A 19,810-nucleotide genomic window follows, 5' to 3' on the forward strand; every position below is an offset into this window, starting at 1 on the left:
CAGCTCTGCCCTAGTGTCCTGAAAAATGCTACGAATTGTCACCATTTCCAAGGACACCATCCCCCGTCTGCTAGGACAACTAGTGTGCCACTATGAATGTGCCTGTACTGAATATTCAAAACTGACGGTGCCGTACAATTTAGCACCACAGAATAGTGATTTCATAACTGCAGAAACTGTTAGTGAATATACTGTCTAGAATGTGAGACAGGGCTCTGCATCACATACTGTGCACCCAAAAAACGCAAAACGCAAACATGCGACAACGCATATGCGGTCTCAGCCTTGTGCACTATGGCTACGTCCCTTGGACTGTGTCTGAGAGTGGTTTCCGTCTGTGAGAGAGCGCTCTGTGTTCAAAGCTGACTGTGCGTTTGCTGTGCAAAATAGCGTTGCATCGCAAACTGATGACATTGGTGATGCTGCTCCAACCTTGCACACTAAGTATGGTAGTAGTGGGATCTGTATGAGAGAGAGCTCTCTGTATTACACGGTTGGCGCTATGGTGGCTGTCAGCCATCTGCGATGGATTAGAAATGGAGGGGGGTACAATGGGATCTGTGGCGCCAAGCCATACGCCATGTAGCGCTATGCTATCACTGAGCATGCGCAGTTGGTTGTATTACTGCAGTCGGTACAGTATTTGTACTCTATGCTGTTGCATTTCCATCTCTGGCGGGCGCATGCCTAGTTGGAGGACGCCGTGCGTCGTGCGTCGTGCGAAGTACGACGTGCGTCACTGGCTAGTCAAAATGGCTGCTATGAGGGCAAGACGCTACTCGTCCGGTGAGCTCTTTGTGTTGGTTAAGTGGCGGGACCAAGCGTTCGCCACTAACCAAGACAAAGAGCTCGCCTACAGAAGTGCAAGCCATGAAATACACAGGCTATACGGCCTGCGCCGCAACGTTCGCTCACTGCAGCGCAGGTAGTCGCACCTGCTGAGGAGGGATAGGCCTCGCCTAGAGCGCATCCGGAGGCGTATAAGGCGAAGTAAGTACAGTATTGCTGTATAATCACATGAATTACAGTATACTGTACAATAACGAATACAGTACAATGCACGACTCTGACATACTCTACATTACTGTACACTGCACTGTAGGGTGTTGGATAGTACAGTATCTGACGTTGACTGACAGTTGTTAACACATACTGACATGACTGGCAGACATCTGATTGACAGGCTGATTAAATCTACATTACTGTACATGGACTAAAGGGTTACACACTATTGGTCGACATGGCTTGTTTGATTAATAAACCTACAGTAACAAAAGGCAAGTTGATTGATCCACCATTCTAATCTCTGTCGACCAAATCTATGTTAACCTACAGTACTGTACAAACTATTGTTCTGTGCTGGCCCTGCCCCCTTTAAGTCTGACATTATTACTGTACGTCATGGACAGATTCAGGGGTCTCCAATCAGCTCCCAACTGTCATCTCACAGGCTGTGTTTGAAAAATGAAATTTGGGAGCTGATTGGCTGGTATCTTTTCACTTCTCACTCTGTGCCCCATTTACAAACGAACGGAAATACCAGGGGGAAATTTTGTTTGGTATCACTGTGATACAAACGAAAATTCCACTGGTACTGTATTTATTCATACCGTACGTACCCCTCCGGCGAGGTCTCGCAAAGTCCTCAGCGGGGTCCTCCGCTGGGTTCGGGCTCCAGTGTCATGCGCATGTGCCATCTTGTACAGCTCGTGGGGTGGCGACAGTGCCACCCACATAGCCTACAGTATGTGTGACGTTGCACCACTTGGTCATACAGTACTTTACTGGACTGTATATTTTTTTATATACAGGACAGTACAGTACCATACTGTTTTATGTTGGGCCCAATGCCAGCTTCACAGACTACAGTAGTTTTTGTACTACAGTATACTGTATTGGTTTGTATTTTAATCAATAGCTAATTCCCTAAGGCCATCTACAGTACTGTACCGTAATCCCTCTCCAATTTGGAATAGAGGTCTGAACTCTTGTTTTCAAATTCTCCTTAATGACGACATGTATTTTTCCCCACAGGCCGAGAAGCCCCCCCTGCCCCGGCAGCGCCACCACCGCCGACACCACCACCACCACCGGCAGCAGCCGGGCCCAGTGGGGTGAATTTTCGGAGTAAGTACAGTACACACTACTCTACACTATTCTATTTCTCTCTCTCTCTCTCTCTCTCTCTCTCTCTCTCATTTGTGTGTTTGTCTTTGGTGTTATGGAGACTCTGGACAAAATTTGTACAGTTTATTTGTTTAAAAATGGTTTTGAGGGAAACTGACAGTACAGTGTTCTTTTTCCACAGTCCTACCTCCATGACCACCAGCATCACCACCTTCTGCAGCCTCCTCAAATGACAGTGGTAATGATTACAACAGTTACAGTATGGACACAATAGTGTCATGCTACTGCCTTTTTGATTTTTTGTATAATATTTTTTTCTTATACTGTACACACAGACAGACTCGTCATTGATGAGGAGGCTGCAGGAAGCCCCCTGCCCTGTAAGTACAGTACACCACATTGTTTTCTACAGCACTGTAGATCTCTCCTTTTCTTCCCTTGTCAGTCTCTCTCTACCTACGGTATCTCTTTCACTCTCTCTCTTTATCCCTCTCTCTCTTTCTCAGTGTCTCTCTTTTCTGTACTAGTGTAATAGTAACATTATTTTTTTTCAACAGGATCACCAACGGAAGCCTACATCCCTGGCTCCAGTGGCCTCATCTGGCCGCGTAAGTACACTACACCACATTTTTTTCTACAGTACTGTATCTCTCTCTCTCTCTCTTTATCTCTCTTTCTCTCCCTCTGTTTTTCTCTCTTTCTTTTTCTCTCTCTCTCTCTCTCATTATCTCTCTCTCTGTTTCTCTCTCTCCCTCTTTCTTTCTCTTTATCTTTCTCTCTCTTTAATTTAATAGTATATACTGTTGTAATGTTACAGTTGAGTATGTATCTCTCTCTCTCTGTCCCTCTCTCCTGTTTCTCTCTCTTTCTTTCTCTCCCTCCCCCTCTCTCCCTCTCTTTCTCTCTTTCTCTATCCCTCTCTCCCCCTCTATCTTTCTCTTTCTCTCTCTCCCTCTCCTTTCTCTCTCTCTCTTTCTCTCTCTTTTTCTCTCTCTGTCTCTTTCTCTCTTTTTTTTCTCTCTCTCTTTTTCTCTCTCCCTTTCTCTATCCCTCTCTCCCCCTCTATCTTTCTCTCTCTCTCTCTCTCCCTCTCCTTTGTTTCTCTCTCTTTCTTTCTCTCCCTCCCTCCCTCTCCCCCCCTCTCTCTCTATTTTTCTCTATCTTTTTTTCTCTCTTTCTCTCTCTCTTTCTCTCCCTCCCTCTCTTTCTTTCTCTCCCTCTCTTTCTTTCTCTCCCTTTCTCTCTTTCTCTCTCCCTTTCTCTCTTTCTCTATCCCTCTCTCCCCCTCTATCTTTCTCTCTCTCTTTTTTTTTCTCTCTTTCTCTCTTTCTCCCTCTCTCTTTCTTTCTCTCTCTCCCTCTCTTTCTTTCTCTCCCTCCCTCTCCCTCTCTCTCTGTCTCTCCCTCTCTTTCTATCTCTCTTTCTCTCTCCCTCTGTCTTTCTCTCTCGCCCTCTCCCCCTATCTCTCTCTCTTTCTCTCTCTCCCTGTCTCCCTCTGTTTCTCTCTCTCTCTCTTTAAACATCTCCAACGTCTTCTCTCTTTACTGTAACATACTGTAATTTTTTTCAACAGCATCACCAACCAGTGGCCTCACAATGCCATGTAAGTACAGTACTGTATCTCTCTGCTTTATTTCCCTAGTCTCTCTCTCTTTCTCTCTCTAGTCTCTCTCTGTTTCTCTCGCCCTCTCTCTCTTTCTTTCTCTCTCCCCCTCTATCTCTCTCTCCCTCCCTCTTTCTCTCTCTCTCTCTTTACATGTTTATTTTCCCACAGTGCCAGAGGCGGTACCCCCAGCGGCCCCCAGCGAGAGTCTGCATAAGTACAGTACTGTACACTACAGTACATTGTTCTCTCTCTCTCTTTTTTTCTCTCTCTCTCTCTTTTTCTCTCTCTTTCTCTGTCTCTTTCTCTTTTTTTTCTCTCTCTCGTGTGTTTTCATTAATTTTTTGACTTGTCAACATTTGTTTTTCTTTGACACACAGATGACTGCTATATAGTGGAGGAAGGCAGCAGCCCTGCCCCGATCTGTAAGTACAGTAGTGTACTGTACATTACATTGTTCTACCACTGTATACTTACTGTCTCTATCTCTCTCTACATGCATCTCCAACCTCTTCTCAATACACGCTAATTCTTTCTCTCCTTGTGTTTTTCTTATTTTTCAGTACTGTACAGTATGTTTTGGTGACCTGTCTTTAGGTGCATACACGCTAGATGATTTGGATGAACGCTAACAATATTGTTCATTATACAGTGTTGTTCATATCATCTAGTGTGTACTGTATGCAGTAAATCACCAAGGATGCGTGTGCACACTCCCCCAAGGCATCAACGATATCCACAGTGGGCTGTACATGCAAGTCAATCTATGGATATTGTTAACCCTCCCACCCCCTTGTCTTTCTTTGCTGCCGGCATCAGCAAGTGTGCATAGGGTACACTTGACAACGCCGGCACTGTGACGAACAATATTGCCTCATATACTGTATACAGTACCTGGTCTAATGCCCATGTCCCACACTGTACAGTAAGTGGATACTGTCCTTAAAGTGTAATAATACAGTAGTAATAGTACTGTCAGGATAAATTATTGACATTTTTCAATATTGTTTTCATGCAAAATGAAAATTTTTTTTTACCCACAGTGCAAGGCACAGAAGGGCACCAGCCTCTGATAGAATATCCGTGGAAACGGAAACAGTCCATTTTGTGTAAGTACTGTACCGTACACTACTTTACATTGTCTTCTACTGTATTGCACTCCTTTTTTTTACTTTCACAGTGTCTCTCTCTCCCTCCCGTACTACAAAGACCCATGTCACTTGTCCGGGGCTTGTGTGCGCACTGCCGGACAATCGACCTGGTTGCGCGCGGATCTGAATCAGGCCCTACTGTAATTCTTTCTCTACTGTACTTGTATAACAGGAACATTCTGTTTTTTTCTCTCCACAGTTCTGCAACAAGGAAAGCGCCGGCTTTCCCCCACTGACCCAAATTCGGGTTTTTGCCCGCGTAAGTACTGTACCTTACACTACTACAGTATACAGTACTATAAATTGTCTTCTACTGTATCACTCTTGTTTTTTGTGTGTTTGTATTGGTGTTATGTACAGTATGGAGGTGTTATTTTTTCTACCGTATCATCTTTTTTTCTTAAACACACAGTGAAAAAATTCAAACAGGAGCAGCCGGAGCCACAGCTCCCTGGCCTCTGTACGCGTAAGTAGAGTACTGTATCTTTTTCTGTCTCTCTCTTTTTCTCTCTCCCTCTGTCTTTCTCTCCCTCCCTCTCTCTTTTTCTCCCTCTGTCTGTATTTGTTTTTGTTGTTATGGAGGCTCTGTTCAAGATTTATGGTGCGTACACACTGGGCGATAAAGTGGACGTCTCAGGGAGCATATCGTGTAGTGTTTATGCACCATTACACAGTTTATTTGTTTCCAAATTGTTTTGATGGAAACTGTTCTTTTTCCACAGTCCTACCACCACCAAGGATGGCGGAGGCACCAACACCACCACCACCAATGGCGGCAGCAGACGCGGCAGCGGAACCACCACCACCAATGGCGGCAGCACCACATTACAGTGGCGTTTCCATGCCACGTAAGTGCAGTACACCACATTCTTTTCTACAGCACTGTACTGTATCGCTATCCTTTTTTACCCTTGTCAGTCTCTCTCTCTCTCTCTCTCTCTCCCTCTCCCTCTCCCCCCCTCCCTCTGTCTATGTTTGTTTTTGATGTTTTGTTGTTCAAGATTTATGGTGCGTACACACTGGGCAATAAAGTGGACGTCTCAGGGAGCATATCGTGTAGTGTTTACGCACCATTACACAGTTTATTTGTTTCCAAATGGTTTTGATGGAAACTGTTCTTTTTCAACAGTCCTACCACCACCAAGAACGGTGGAGGCACCAACACCACCACCACCAATGGCGGCAGCAGAGGCGGTGGCGAAACCACCACCACCACCAATGGCGGCAGCACCACATTACAGTGGCGTTTCCATGCCACGTAAGTGCAGTACACCACATTCTTTTCTACAGCACTGTACTGTATCGCTATCCTTTTTTACCCTTGTCAGTCTCTCTCTCTCTCTCCCTCTCCCTCTCCCCCCTCCCTCTGTCTGTGTTTGTTTTTGTTGTTTTGTTGTTCAAGATTTATGGTGCGTACACACTGGGCGATAAAGTGGACGTCTCAGGGAGCATATCGTGTAGTGTTTACGCACCATTACACAGTTTATTTGTTTCCAAATGGATTTGATGGAAACTGTTCTTTTTCTACAGTCCTACCACCACCACCACCACCAACGGCGGCATCGGAGGCACGACCACCAACCCCACCTCCACCTCCACCCAGTGGCGTCTCCATGCTGCATAAGTAAAGTACACCACATTCTTTTCTACAGCACTGTACTGTATCGCTATCCTTTTTTACCCTTGTCAGTCTCTCTCTCTCTCTCTCCCTCTCCCTCTCCCCCCCTCCCTCTGTCTGTGTTTGTTTTTGTTGTTTTGTTGTTCAAGATTTATGGTGCGTACACACTGGGTGATAAAGTGGACGTCTCAGGGAGCATATCGTGTAGTGTTTACGCACCATTACACAGTTTATTTGTTTCCAAATGGTTTTGATGGAAACTGTTCTTTTTCTACAGTCCTACCACCACCAGCACCACCAACGGCGGCATCGGAGGCACGACCACCAACCCCACCTCCACCTCCACCCAGTGGCGTCTCCATGCTGCATAAGTAAAGTACACCACATTCTTTTCTACAGCACTGTACTGTATCGCTATCCTTTTTTACCCTTGTCAGTCTCTCTCTCTCTCCCTCTCCCTCTCCCCCCCTCCCTCTGTCTGTGTTTGTTTTTGTTGTTTTGTTGTTCAAGATTTATGGTGCGTACACACTGGGTGATAAAGTGGACGTCTCAGGGAGCATATCGTGTAGTGTTTATGCACCATTACACAGTTTATTTGTTTCCAAATGGTTTTGATGGAAACTGTTCTTTGTCCACAGTCCTACCACCTCCACCTCCACCCAGTGGCGTCTCCATGCTGCGTAAGTAAAGTACACCACATTGTTTTCTACAGCATTGTATCGCTCTCCTTTTTTTCCCTTGTCAGTCTCTCTCTCTCTCTCTTTTTCTCTCTGTCTTTCTCTCTCCCTCTCCCCCCTCCCTCTCCCCTCCCTCTCCCTCTGTCTGTGTTTGTTGTTATGGAGGCTCTGTTCAAGATTGATGGTGCGTACACACTGGGCGATAAAGTGGACGACTCAGGGAGCATATCATGTAGTGTGTACGCACCATTACACAGTTTATTTGTTTCCAAATGGTTTTGATGGAAACTGTTCTTTGTCCACAGTCCTACCACCACCACCACCACCAACGGCGGCAGTGGAGGCACCACCACCAACACCAACGGCGGCAGCGGCGGCACCACCACCCTCCAGTGGCGTTTCATTCGCCTCATTTAGAATGCGGCTTGCCGCCCTGAGTAAGTACCGAACACTACTGTACATTGTGCTCTCCTTTTTACACTGCCTCTCTCTTCGTCCTGTACTCCAAAGACCCATGTCCAACCTCTTCTCCTTACACACTAATTGTTTCTCTACTTGTGTAACTGGAATATTTTTTTTTTCCCCACAGTGCGGGAACGTGGAAGGCCACATCCACAACCCCCCACCGGCCAGTTGCCGGAAGCTGGGCGAAGCAGGCCTCACAGGCCGTGTAAGTACTGTACCCTACACATCTGTACATTGTCTTCTGTACTGTCTCTCTCTATCCTTTTTTTATTTTCACAGCTTCTCTTTCTCTCTCTTCTCCTTCCACACTTTGTGTTTTTATTTTTTTTATAAAGGACATCACTCTAAAAGGTGCCCATCCACTTAAAAATACCGGTATGACAACCACTGCATGATTACGACATTGTAATCGTGCAGTCGTTTGTCAGTACAGTAAGTGATGAGCCTACTCTGAACAAGCAGTTGTTCAGAGCAGGGTCATCAATCATTACTGTACTGTATCTACACTGCACCTAAAGTATCCCTCTGTCTGCCAGCCTGAAGCTTCAGTCAGTATAATGACCTTTGGTGTAGCAATGTTTAGACTGTACAGTAAATACAGCACTATTAATGTGAATATATTTTTTTCCAATACAGTCTTCAGTCAGGGACCACAAGGGAGGCAGGGACCCCAAGGGAGGCAGGGACCACGCCTGACTCGAGGTAGAGTACAGTATTTACGGTAGTGTAAAGATTGTACAATATTGTATATTAGTGTTGTAATACTGTACCCTTTTTTTTCTCCCTACAGAACAAATTATTCTATTTTTGGCCTTATATCGCCAGATGGCCCACCACCTGGTGGATTTATTTTTCAATTTTTTGGTCACTTTATTTTTGTTTATTTTTGATTTTTATTAAAATTTCTTTTATTCAGTACAACGTTTTCTGTCTTTACTTGGTTCTGTGGATAAAGTACAGTATACTGTATTTAAATTTATTGATACGGTAGCAACTAAAAGGTAAGAATATACAGTACAGTACAGTAAGTCACCCATTCTGTACTTTTATTAATTGCACACCACTCTTAAGGGGTGATTTCATAAAGCTTGGAGAGAGATAAAATTGGAGAAACTGTAAATACAGTAGCACCAACCAATTAGCTACTACTGTAACTGTCATTTTTCAAACACAGCCTGTACAGTGACAGTTAGGATCTGATTGGTTGGTGCTATTTACTGTATCTACAATTTTATCTCTGTCTAAGCTTTAACTTAATAAATACACGACAACAGTAAACTTTTTTTAGCCAATCACGTGTTTTTGCTCCAATGGGTGCAAAAGTGCCAACCAAAGTGCTCCCAACTGTCATCTCACAGGCTGTGTTTGAAAAATGACAGTTGGGAGCTGATTGACTGACACCTTATCACTTTTTTATCACTTCTCACTGTCTAACACTGCTTAGTACAGTAAATAGACCCCCTTGGAGTGAAAAGACGAGACCGGCTAAAAACAGTAAATAGACCACCCCAAAATTGAAAATGTCCCTCAGTGTATACAGTACTGTATGTCTACTGTACTGTATTCTACTGTAAGTGCCGGGCAGCTGTGAAATCACTGTGATGGGCAACAGGGATACTGTACAGTATATGACTGTGGGCGTCAACCCCCATCGGCCGGCGCGCCTCTGGTGAGTGAAATCCTGGCAAATAGGACGATACACCCCTGCATCTGTGTGTTATTGACTTTTTGTACCTTTTTAATGACAGATGCACGTGTTGGGCCTCAGGTGCACTTAAAGACTGAATTACATACAGTACAAACACCAATTGTATAAATTAATGACAATTTTTATTTAACCTACAGTAACATGCTTTACAGAGGGGGGGGGGAACTTCTTTAGCTTTCCACCCCTGTAGTTCTCTACTGTCACACGCTTCTTTCTTCTGCCGCTGGCATGTCCTGGAGTTCCAAGCTGGACACGGACACGACTACTGTACAGTACCTAGGAGGAAAGAGATGACGTGAGAACAGTCCTTACTCAATGCCGACCGATACAGTACTGTATATACAGTATATACAGGTAAATATAGGAGATTACACAGCGCTAAAACTGTTAAAGCACTAACCACTATTGTGAGATTGTATAGAGGCACAAGATAATAAATATGATAAATACAGGTGTATAAAAAACACTCCCTAATTATATACTGTACGGTAAGGTACAGTAGGTGTCAGCTCAACAGTAATAAAATGTGTGAATATCTCAACTGATATACAGTACAGTACTGTAAAGTACAGCGCTAAATTTGCTATTTTTATAACATAAATCAAAACTTAGTGTGTACATGACCATTAAAACCATTAGTCTCAAAGTTAAATGTGCAAACTGGTGCAATAATGCAAACACACGTTAAACAGCAATATTGCGACTGAAACAAGAGAGGCTTACTTGTGAATCCAGTAACTATCACACACACATACCGATCGTTCCTAGCCTCCCGTTGCCCCTCATAGTTTCCCGTGACTGACCGCTGCCATCTTGTTTTGCTCGGTGGCCATTTTTGTTTCAGTCGCAATATTGCTGTGTTTATCGTCCAGCTGCCTCGGTATGCCCCGTCCTTCACCCATCCCCGTAGAGGCTTACTTGTGAATCCAGTAACTATCACACACACATACCGATCATTCCTAGCCTCCCGCTGCCCCTCATAGTCTCCCATGAGTGACCGTCGCCATCTTGTTTTGCTCGGCGGCCATTTTAGTTTCAGTCGCAATATTGCTGTGTTTATTGTCCTGTATGTCTTCTTCATACGGTAGATGCATATTTGCGTATTTAGGGGCATACTGTATGAAAGCTTGATGTGAGATTAAATTGGGAAATATATATCACAAATTAGCTCAAAACTATCATTTATTAAACACAGCCTGCAAAATGAAATTTACTAGCTGGTTATACTGTACATGTTACGGCTGATGTACAGTAAGAATGTAATACCCCCCTGTGTTTAAGATACTGAACATTAAATTATGTACTGTTTACTGTACTCAGTCTGTATACTCAGCAACAGTACTGTAACATATTTTTCTTGTTCTTTACACAGATTTTGTCGTCAAACATGGCAAAAATCAGCAAAGCCATCAGCAAGATAATTGCAAGCATGAAAAAAGAACACAAAACAACACGACAGATCCATGCCTGGCTGAAAGAGTGTGGTGTTCTTGTTAGTTTACAGACTGTGCGCTATCATGCATTTGAGAGAACGCGGACCAGATATAGATTTCCTTCTAAATGCAAATGGTAGGTACTTTACATCAACCTTTTTTTATTACAGTATACTGTATGTTGCTAGATTGGTACTGTATTGTGTTCCAATTTCAACACTAACTGTCCAATAATTGCTATATGCTCTGTATGTGTTCTACCGTAGGAGCGTCAAAAAGATTGTGCACAAACTGACTTGTGAGGATGATGAGCGTACAGCTTTACAAATCAAACGTATTCTAAAAGCAGAATGTGACCTGGACATCTCCTGTTCCAGCATCAAACGGATGCGTAAGGAACTGGGATGAACTTTTGGCCCTACAAGGTACTGTACATACTGTAAAATATATATACTGTATATTAATAATGCACTGATTTTACATGACAGTAAACTAAAACTTGTTTTTATTTCACAGGATAAATCCCATGATAAGGGATGTTAATAAAGTAAAGAGAGTTGAACAAGCACGACGGTGGATAGATAGTGGAGAGAATTTTAATGACGTCATTTTCACAGATGAAACTTCGGTTTCTCCCGAGAGGTTCTCAAGACTGTCCTTCCGACACCGTGCACATCTCTCACTTAAACCACGTCCGAAGCATCCGTTAAAAGTCCATGTATGGGGAGGTATATCTCGTTGGGGTGCAGGACCGATCTATATTTTTGAAGGTGCAGTACAGTAATGCTTGTTCTAAAAATTATTTACAGTCCTGTACAGTGTATGCTTGTTACTGACAATTTCTCATCTCTTTAGGCATCATGGATAAGACCTTCTTCCAAGAAAAAATAGTAGATTGCTGTATGGTGCCATTTGTGAGAAAATGCTTCCCATCAGGACATCGATTATTCCAGGATAATGATCCCAAACATTCGGCTTCAGCAAAATTCATGGAATAGAGAGGGATAAATTGGGAACGCACACCACCAGAGTGAGTATGGTCCTATAGTACTGTATTAACTGTTTATTGTACCAAAAAGTATGTACAGAACCAAGCAGTAATTATTCTAGTACACTTTTTACTAAAGTACAGTACTGTGACTGAATATTTTTTTTTTACTTACCTGTAGGTCACCGGACATGAATCCCATTGAAATGGTCTGGGCCCAGTTGAAGAGGTTCATCAGGTCTGATGTGAAACCAACAACTAAACAGGAACTTTTGGATGGGATAATGAAGTTTTGGAGAACAGTATTGACACGTGCCCAGTGTAACAATTATATTGATCATCTCCATAGAGTCTTACCAGTTGTCATCAAAGAAACGGTCAAGCAACTGCTATGTAGCTTATACTGTACTGTATATAATTAGTAATGTGGAGGAGGGGTTTAACTTCCTCTTTTCAGTTTGTGATCCAGACTGCTAAGTACTGTACACTGTGTCCATACTGTACTGTATGTACAGTATTGTGGTTGTGCTTTCTGTCCCTACATTATACAGTATTCTCCTAATTTATTTTATAAGCTCTTTGTCTACAATAACTTTCCCTTACTGTACCTTATGTACTGTACTTCATACTTTTCCTCTTTTCCTTACACCTACATTGACCCCTGTTCCAAGGCACACATTGGCATCGTCACAGATTGTGCTGCAGCTGCCACTTTCTGCTACTGCGCTTGATGTTGCCGTTTGTAATGCAGATGTTTCAAGTTTTCAGGTTCCTTTAGTTCATATACAGTACAGTAGTAGTGGCTGCTTCAACATCCACATCCATAGTTGCAGACATACAGTAGTGGGTGCACCGTGAATTGAGAGACAGGCTTCTACTGTACATCTACTGTATGGTTAGAGCGGCGGTCCCTTCGACATCAGGATAAGGTGAGATTTTTGGTAATGTTAGTGCTCTGTTATCGTATTCAGACAGCTGGTGTTCACCTCCATCTGGGGCACCCAAATACTGTCTTGTTTCATGTATTTTTTTTTTTATCGTTATATTATGGGCTGTGGGCCTAGGGGCACTGCTTACAGTATTTCACCACCAGGCTTAATTACAGTATAATACAAATTACTGTAGTTATTAATAAAATTGTTAGTCTGGTTAGTTAGGGCATATATTAATGTGGAGAAGTGGATTAGTGTGACACTGTTAGAGCAGGGAAGGGCCCTGCACAGCGGATTCTCTCTCCTACAGTACAGGGTGTGTGGGATCAAGCAGGATGAAGAACAAGAGCATCTCCGGTGAGAACCTGTGTGTCTGTCTTTTACTGTCTGTTTGTCTCTGCCTATCCTCCTTTCTTCAGGGCGTACAGTGGACCTTGCACTCTGATGCATGGTAGAGTCTGCACCTGGTATAGGTGAAACTCTGAATCTGAGGCCAAAAGTGCCAGTGATGATTTTAAATTAAAAGCCAACTCTTTTTGTGTAGTCCTCGGTCCAGTAGGGCGTATCGGTCGGCATTGAGGAAGGACTGTTCTCACGTCATCTCTTTCCTCCTACTGTAGGTACTGTACAGTAGTCATGTCCGTGTCCAGCTTGGAACTCCAGGACATGCCAGCGGCAGAAGAAAGAAGCGTGTGACAGTAGAGGACTACGGGAGTGGAAAGCTAAACAAGTTCCCCCGCCCCCCCCCCTCTGTAAAGCATGTTACTGTAGGTTAAATAAAAATTGTCATTAATTTATACAATTGGTGTTTGTACTGTATGTAATTCAGTCTTTAAGTGCGCCTGAGACCCAACACGTGCATCTGTCATTAAAAAGGTACTGTACAAAAAGTCAATAACACACAGATGCAGGGGTGTATCATCCTATTTGCCAGGATTTCACTCACCAGGGGCGCGCCGGCCGATGGGGGTTGACGCCCATAGTCATATACTGTACAGTATAGCTGTTGCCCATCACAGTGATTTCACAGCTGCCCGGCACTTACAGTAGAATACAGTACAGTAGACATACAGAACTGTATACACTGAGGGTGGTCTATTTACTGTTTTTAGCTGGTCTCGTCTTTTCACTCCAAGGGGGTCTATTTACTGTACTAAGCAGTGTTAGAAAGTGAGAAGTGATAAAAAAGTGATAAGGTGTCAGTCAATCAGCTCCTAACTGTCATTTTTCAAACACAGCCTGTGAGATGACAGTTTGGAGAACATTGGTTGGCACTTTTTCACCAAATGGAGCAAAAACACGGGATTGGCTAAAAACAGTTTGGGAGATTACGTCATTTTGCCAGGCGTAAAATTATCGCTGTATTCAATTTGAAAGCTTTTCTGCCTTCTGTAGGCGGGAAGTCAATGCAATGTACAGTAAGACAGTATGTTAAAAAGTTTTGCCTACTGTATGAATAGCAGGCGGAAAAATTTGGTGAATTGGGGTGCAATGTTGCGGGAAGCCTTCAACGTCCCCTAAAGGTATTGTAAACTGCGTAACTTTTTTTAAAAAAAGTCAGAACACACTAAAAATTCACTTTCATTTTGGGGGGCGGAAGAAAAAAAATTGGGGGGAAAAAGTGAAACTTGTAGGGGTAAATTTACTAAGATGGGAGTTCTATTTAAGAAGTTACTGTACTGTATGTTGCCCATAGCATCCAATCAGATTCTACTGTACTTAGCATTTATCTACAGTAGCACCTTCTAGAAGATACTGTACAGTAATACCTGGAATCAGATTGGTTGCTATGGGCAACATCACTTAATAGCACTACCATCTTAGTACATTTACCCCCTAATATATAAAATGTACTGAGTTTAGTAAAAAAAAAAAAAGCGCTAAATGGGTATACAGTAGATCTGGGCATGCGCCTGAGATACGATGACGTACAGTATTGTAGGAAACACTCAAGCCAGGTGCAAACTTGGTATTGCAGGCGGCTGTAGTGTAATGGTAAATAATCAAACCAATACATTACGCTGCCTGTACAACCCTTTTGCGGGTTCGAAGCTTGAAAGGTTACACTTTTTATTTTTTATTAACAAGGTTAGACTTTTTGGTCAAAGTACTGTGGCATAGAAATACCAGAATTTCTGGATAATGTATTAGTGAAGATTTAAAACGAAATAAAATTACCGTATACAGTATGTACTTTAAAGGTCTCGAACCAGCGGGACAAGAAAATGGTAGATGCAGTAGGGCTAGGCATTAGCCCCCTAGACTACTGCATCTACTGTACTGTAGTTCCTAGAGTCAGGGAATCACTACAATGTCTACCGTATTATACTTACAACTACAGTTATAAGTACCGTATAATACAGACAACTGGGCATGCGCAGTGCTATGAGACTCAATACGCCACAGTGTAGCGCGCAACAATGCGGTATACTGTATGGCGTACCGTATGGAGCAACAAACTACAGTACTGTAGCTGGGCACATCTACAGTACAATAGATTGATTTTTGTAAGGGTTGGATAACAAGACTGAACTACAGTACTATAGTGAACATTAAAAAAATAAATTAAATTATAAAGGTCTCGAACATAAGGAGAGAAGTGTAAGCAAGAGAGATCACCTAATCCCTTGCTCACAAGTCTCTCCTAGTCCTCTACAGTACTTTATGTGACATCTACAGTACCATACGATGAAGTACAGTACTCAGGCGTCTGTAGCGTAGAGGTAAGAAATCGATCTTCTACATTGCAGACGTCTGTACAACCCGGGTTCGAAACCGGGAAGCTTAATAATGAAGCTTTTCATTATTATTAGACAGTCAAGGTTACACTTTTTATTTTTAATATTATTATTACACAGTCAGTGTAATAATAACACACTTTCACTGTGTGTGAATCATGACCTGGTACTGTACAGTATGATATTCCATACTGTACGCCATGGCGTACAGTACATAGCCATAGCGCTACAAGGGTATGGCTATGGCGCAGCACCACTGGCAATGCATTGCAACCCCGCCACTGGGCACAAGCCAGAGATCCTATTTGTACCGTAACCCATCAGAACTGGCTATAAGTTACCACAACGCAAACTGTGCTGACATTGACGCAATTTTGCGGTTTAAACGCTGAGTCAGTTTGTACTATAGAGACCCCTCTCTTATACACAGTCGACTATCAGTTACTAAACATATTAAATTACTAATGTTACCAAGTCTAAGACAGCATTTTCATTGACGCAAGTTTGCGCTCTGCATCTGCCCTACAAACTGCTGTTAGTCCACTACCGTAGCACCTTATGTAGTAATGAATTTACTATTGTGTATACTGTGCGGTACTGTAAGTCTCGGACAGTGCAGAATGGCACTAGTGTGAAAATTCAACAGTACTGTTAGCAATACAGACAACTGGGCATGCGCCATAAAATAGCGCTACTTAATGTATGGCTTGGCTCCACTGGACATGGGGCACACATTCCATTGTGATTAAAATCCGACCACTGGGCACGCGCAGACATTGACGCAATTTTGCGGTTTAAACGCGCAGTCAGTTTGATATACAGAAACCAGTCTCTTTAACAGAGCCCATTGCCACTTGATGGTCATAATAAATCACTATAATGTCCACGTTCATGTCAGCGCCGGCATTGACGCAAGTTTGCATTCTAAGGTACAGTACTGTATGTACAATAATAAAAATCCTAGTTTCGCTGTTTGACTCCCGAAGCACTGGGCATGCGCTCCACATGTACTGTATTGAATACTGAATATTTTAAGTGAAGATTTTAAAAATAAATAAAAAAAACATACTGTATTTTCAAGGTCTCGAACCCACGGAACAAGAAGAGAGGAGAGGCAGTGAGACTAGGCATTAGACCGCTAGGCCACACGCTTCACCCATTACTAGAGTTCTGTAGTTTGTAAAGTCTAATGTCTAAGCTTCTGTCAAACAATCATCGGCCGGTGATACAGAACATACCGTAAGGTACATTGGAAAGTGACACCTGGTGGGCAAAATGTTGTATTACACGTAATGAAACCACACGCATGCGCTATGTAGTTTAGGAAAAGTGACACCTGGTGGGCAAAATGTTGTATTACACTTAATGAAATCAGACGCATGCGCTATGTAGTTTAGGAAAAGTGACATCTGGTGGGCAAAATGTTGTATTACACGTAATGACTTTTTTCACTAATAAACTTTCTTTGTGGCGCGACTCATGGCGTGGTGTGTGGCACGCCATGCGTGGCATGAGAGATAGCGCTGTGATGCCACGTTATAGCTGGGCACATCAGTATGTGTGAGTCGAGATTTTAGATTTGGGCATTGTAATAATACAGCAGTCTCTATCCACAATTTGCCGATCATTTGGATATGTGAGGAGTAGTAAGTAATAATGCAGATTTAGAAATAAAAATTGAGGTTGCTGCTTTGGAAGTTGCAAATGCACAACATGATGAATGGGAAAATGGTCGATTGGACAATAATGAAGTTAATGATAATGAATGTGTTGGACATGAAGATGATTATGAGGATGATGTTGATTGTGTCTAAGTTAGGCAGCCAACAGTGGTACAACCTAACAAGCAGGATAAGCCCATTGTCATGCCTGGCAAAAAAAAAAAAAATTCACCTCTAAGTGGAAATATTTTCCACCCCAACACAGAACATTTGTGAAGGCATCTGTATTCTTTGTCATGACAAAGTTAGTAGAGGTAGGGACATTAACCATCTAAGTGTCTCCTCCCTGTAATGTTAATTCACTTGTTTTCTCAAAAGTAGGAAAATCATATATAGTAAGAAGAAGTCCACCATCACTATTCTTATTCTGTCAGCATAGTAATGTTAGCACACAACTCCAGGTCGTTCACAGATAGGCTACTCTTTATATCAGTGGTTTCCCTGAGAAATATACTGGTGACAATCTGTTACAATACTCAGGACTGTCATAGCAAAATGGTTGATCCCATTAAGACTCTGCTCAGGATCCCCCATTACTTGTAACAAAACAAACATTGTGGGCCTGATTCTGAGTCAGAGACATCTGCGGCCACTTTTCTTTCTGTCCAGGATAGCCTATTTACTTCCTTGTGCTCCTGCGAGAATCCGCTTGTATACTAATAATCTGTATATCTGCATGTGGAAGCCTTTCCTACCATCTGCAGCAATCATTACTAGTATCGGGACTTACACCAGCCCCATGCTGGGGGCAAAAGATCCTTCCGATACGGAATTGGGGTCATAATACCGACCGCGGGGATTCCGGCACTCAGAATGCTGGCGCCGGAATCCTGACACCTGTCAGAATCCCGGTGCCGGCATCACAAACACTAGCATCCCAGAGGTAAGTAGTGGGGTTAGGGGGAGGGTTAGTGGTTAGGGTTAGGCACTAAGGGGGGAGAGTTAGGTTTAGGCACTATGGAGGAAGGTTAGATTTAGGCACTGGGGAGGGAAAGTTAGGGGTAGGAAGAGGGGAAGGGTTAGGATACCAACCTACAGGTGTCGGTATTCTAACCTTGTCAGGATGCCAGCATTGGGATTCTGAACACGGGGATCCAGAGCGCAGGCATCCCATACACAACCCATCTGATACAGTGTTTAATTTCCATACGCACACTGCAATGGAGCATGGAAGTTGTTATACATGCTCATGATGCTCCCTTGACACTCCTACAAGACAGATGGGTTCCATAACAAAAGCCAAAGCTAGCCAATGGGAGCTAGCTGATACAGCAGTCTCGGGGCGGACTAATTCAGTGCACCTGTGAAATACAGTACAACAAGACCCCGATCCCCGGCAGTAGCATTTGGAGTGGGGTAGACATAATTTTATTGTTTTATTGGCACCCCCTCTGGCAGTTTTGGACTGCGCTGAAGCCCCCACCTTGCAGTTGCCACTGTTCACCGTAACTGCATCTGTCCTGTCCAAAACCAGAGATATGACTGCATATGCTCAACTCAGCAAAGCCCGCAATTCCGCCTACATGCCCATAACATGTCCTTAGAAGACTTAGGGCCTGATTCAGACCCGCTTGCAAGATGCGATCGCTCGCTTGCAGAAATGGGCTAGATATGTAAATTAAGTGCTCACACTGCATCGCGTAAGGACGCCCACTGTGTGTTAGAGAGCTATGGCAAAGTGCGCTCGCAAGTGTCTGAAGATGCCCCCGCCACTCACAACACACGTCATCTCCGGGAAATGTATGATTAATCGTGACCATCGTGAGCCATCGGAGCTGCTCGCAGCCCTTGGGGTTGCCTTAACCTGCCGCAAGCACTGCGATCAGTGCGGGCTGAAATACATGCAGGTGCCGTATACAATGATGCTACTTTGCTAATTATGCACGCTCTTTAAACGCCATTTTGGCAGGCAGACACGCCTGCATTTGCAACACCACTCCCCCTGTTCACATGCACCTTCCCCTGTTACCACCCACAAATGGCAAATCTGTCACTCCAATCAGCGACCTGATAGTGGCTTACGAGATACCAAAAGCAGATTGCAATGAATGGCTTGCGCACGTGCACTGCAAATTATACGTATGCGCAGTTGGGGGAAAATCACTCAGAAAGAGCGATCGCCCCTTAGCAAGTGGGTCTGAATCAGGCCCTTAGTGTACGTGAATGCCTGTTGCCTCTGAGTAACACTTATGTTGCTGCAAATGGAGATGTGACTGAATTGTACAGGACACTGAATCACCTATAGTTGCTCATAGTTAAGGCTCATGGCTATGGCACATGTGCAGTACTAAAAATCACAAGATTCATATGCAAAATCGAGGTGCGTGCAATGAGCCCCTGTATGAAAATATCATTGTAATCAAATACAAATAGAATTTCTAATGCTGTAATCCAGGGAGATGAATAAATATTGTGTGGTGTAGTAGTAAGCATTACTGCCTCACTGCACTGAGGTCATTAGTTCAATCCTGACTGAGGTCCTGATTCACTACGGATCACAATACTGCGTACGCACACAGTTCAACTGCGATGGCAAACTAATCCACTGCGATCGCAATGCAAACTCAGCGCAACATAAGGACGCCCACTTCACCTTACACACATCCGTAATGTGTAGCAGAATAGCGAAACCATCGGTAACATCAAGTA

Source organism: Taudactylus pleione, unplaced genomic scaffold (assembly GCF_031769625.1).
Source record: "Taudactylus pleione unplaced genomic scaffold, aTauple2 ptg000128l, whole genome shotgun sequence".
Taxonomy (NCBI): domain Eukaryota; kingdom Metazoa; phylum Chordata; class Amphibia; order Anura; family Myobatrachidae; genus Taudactylus; species Taudactylus pleione.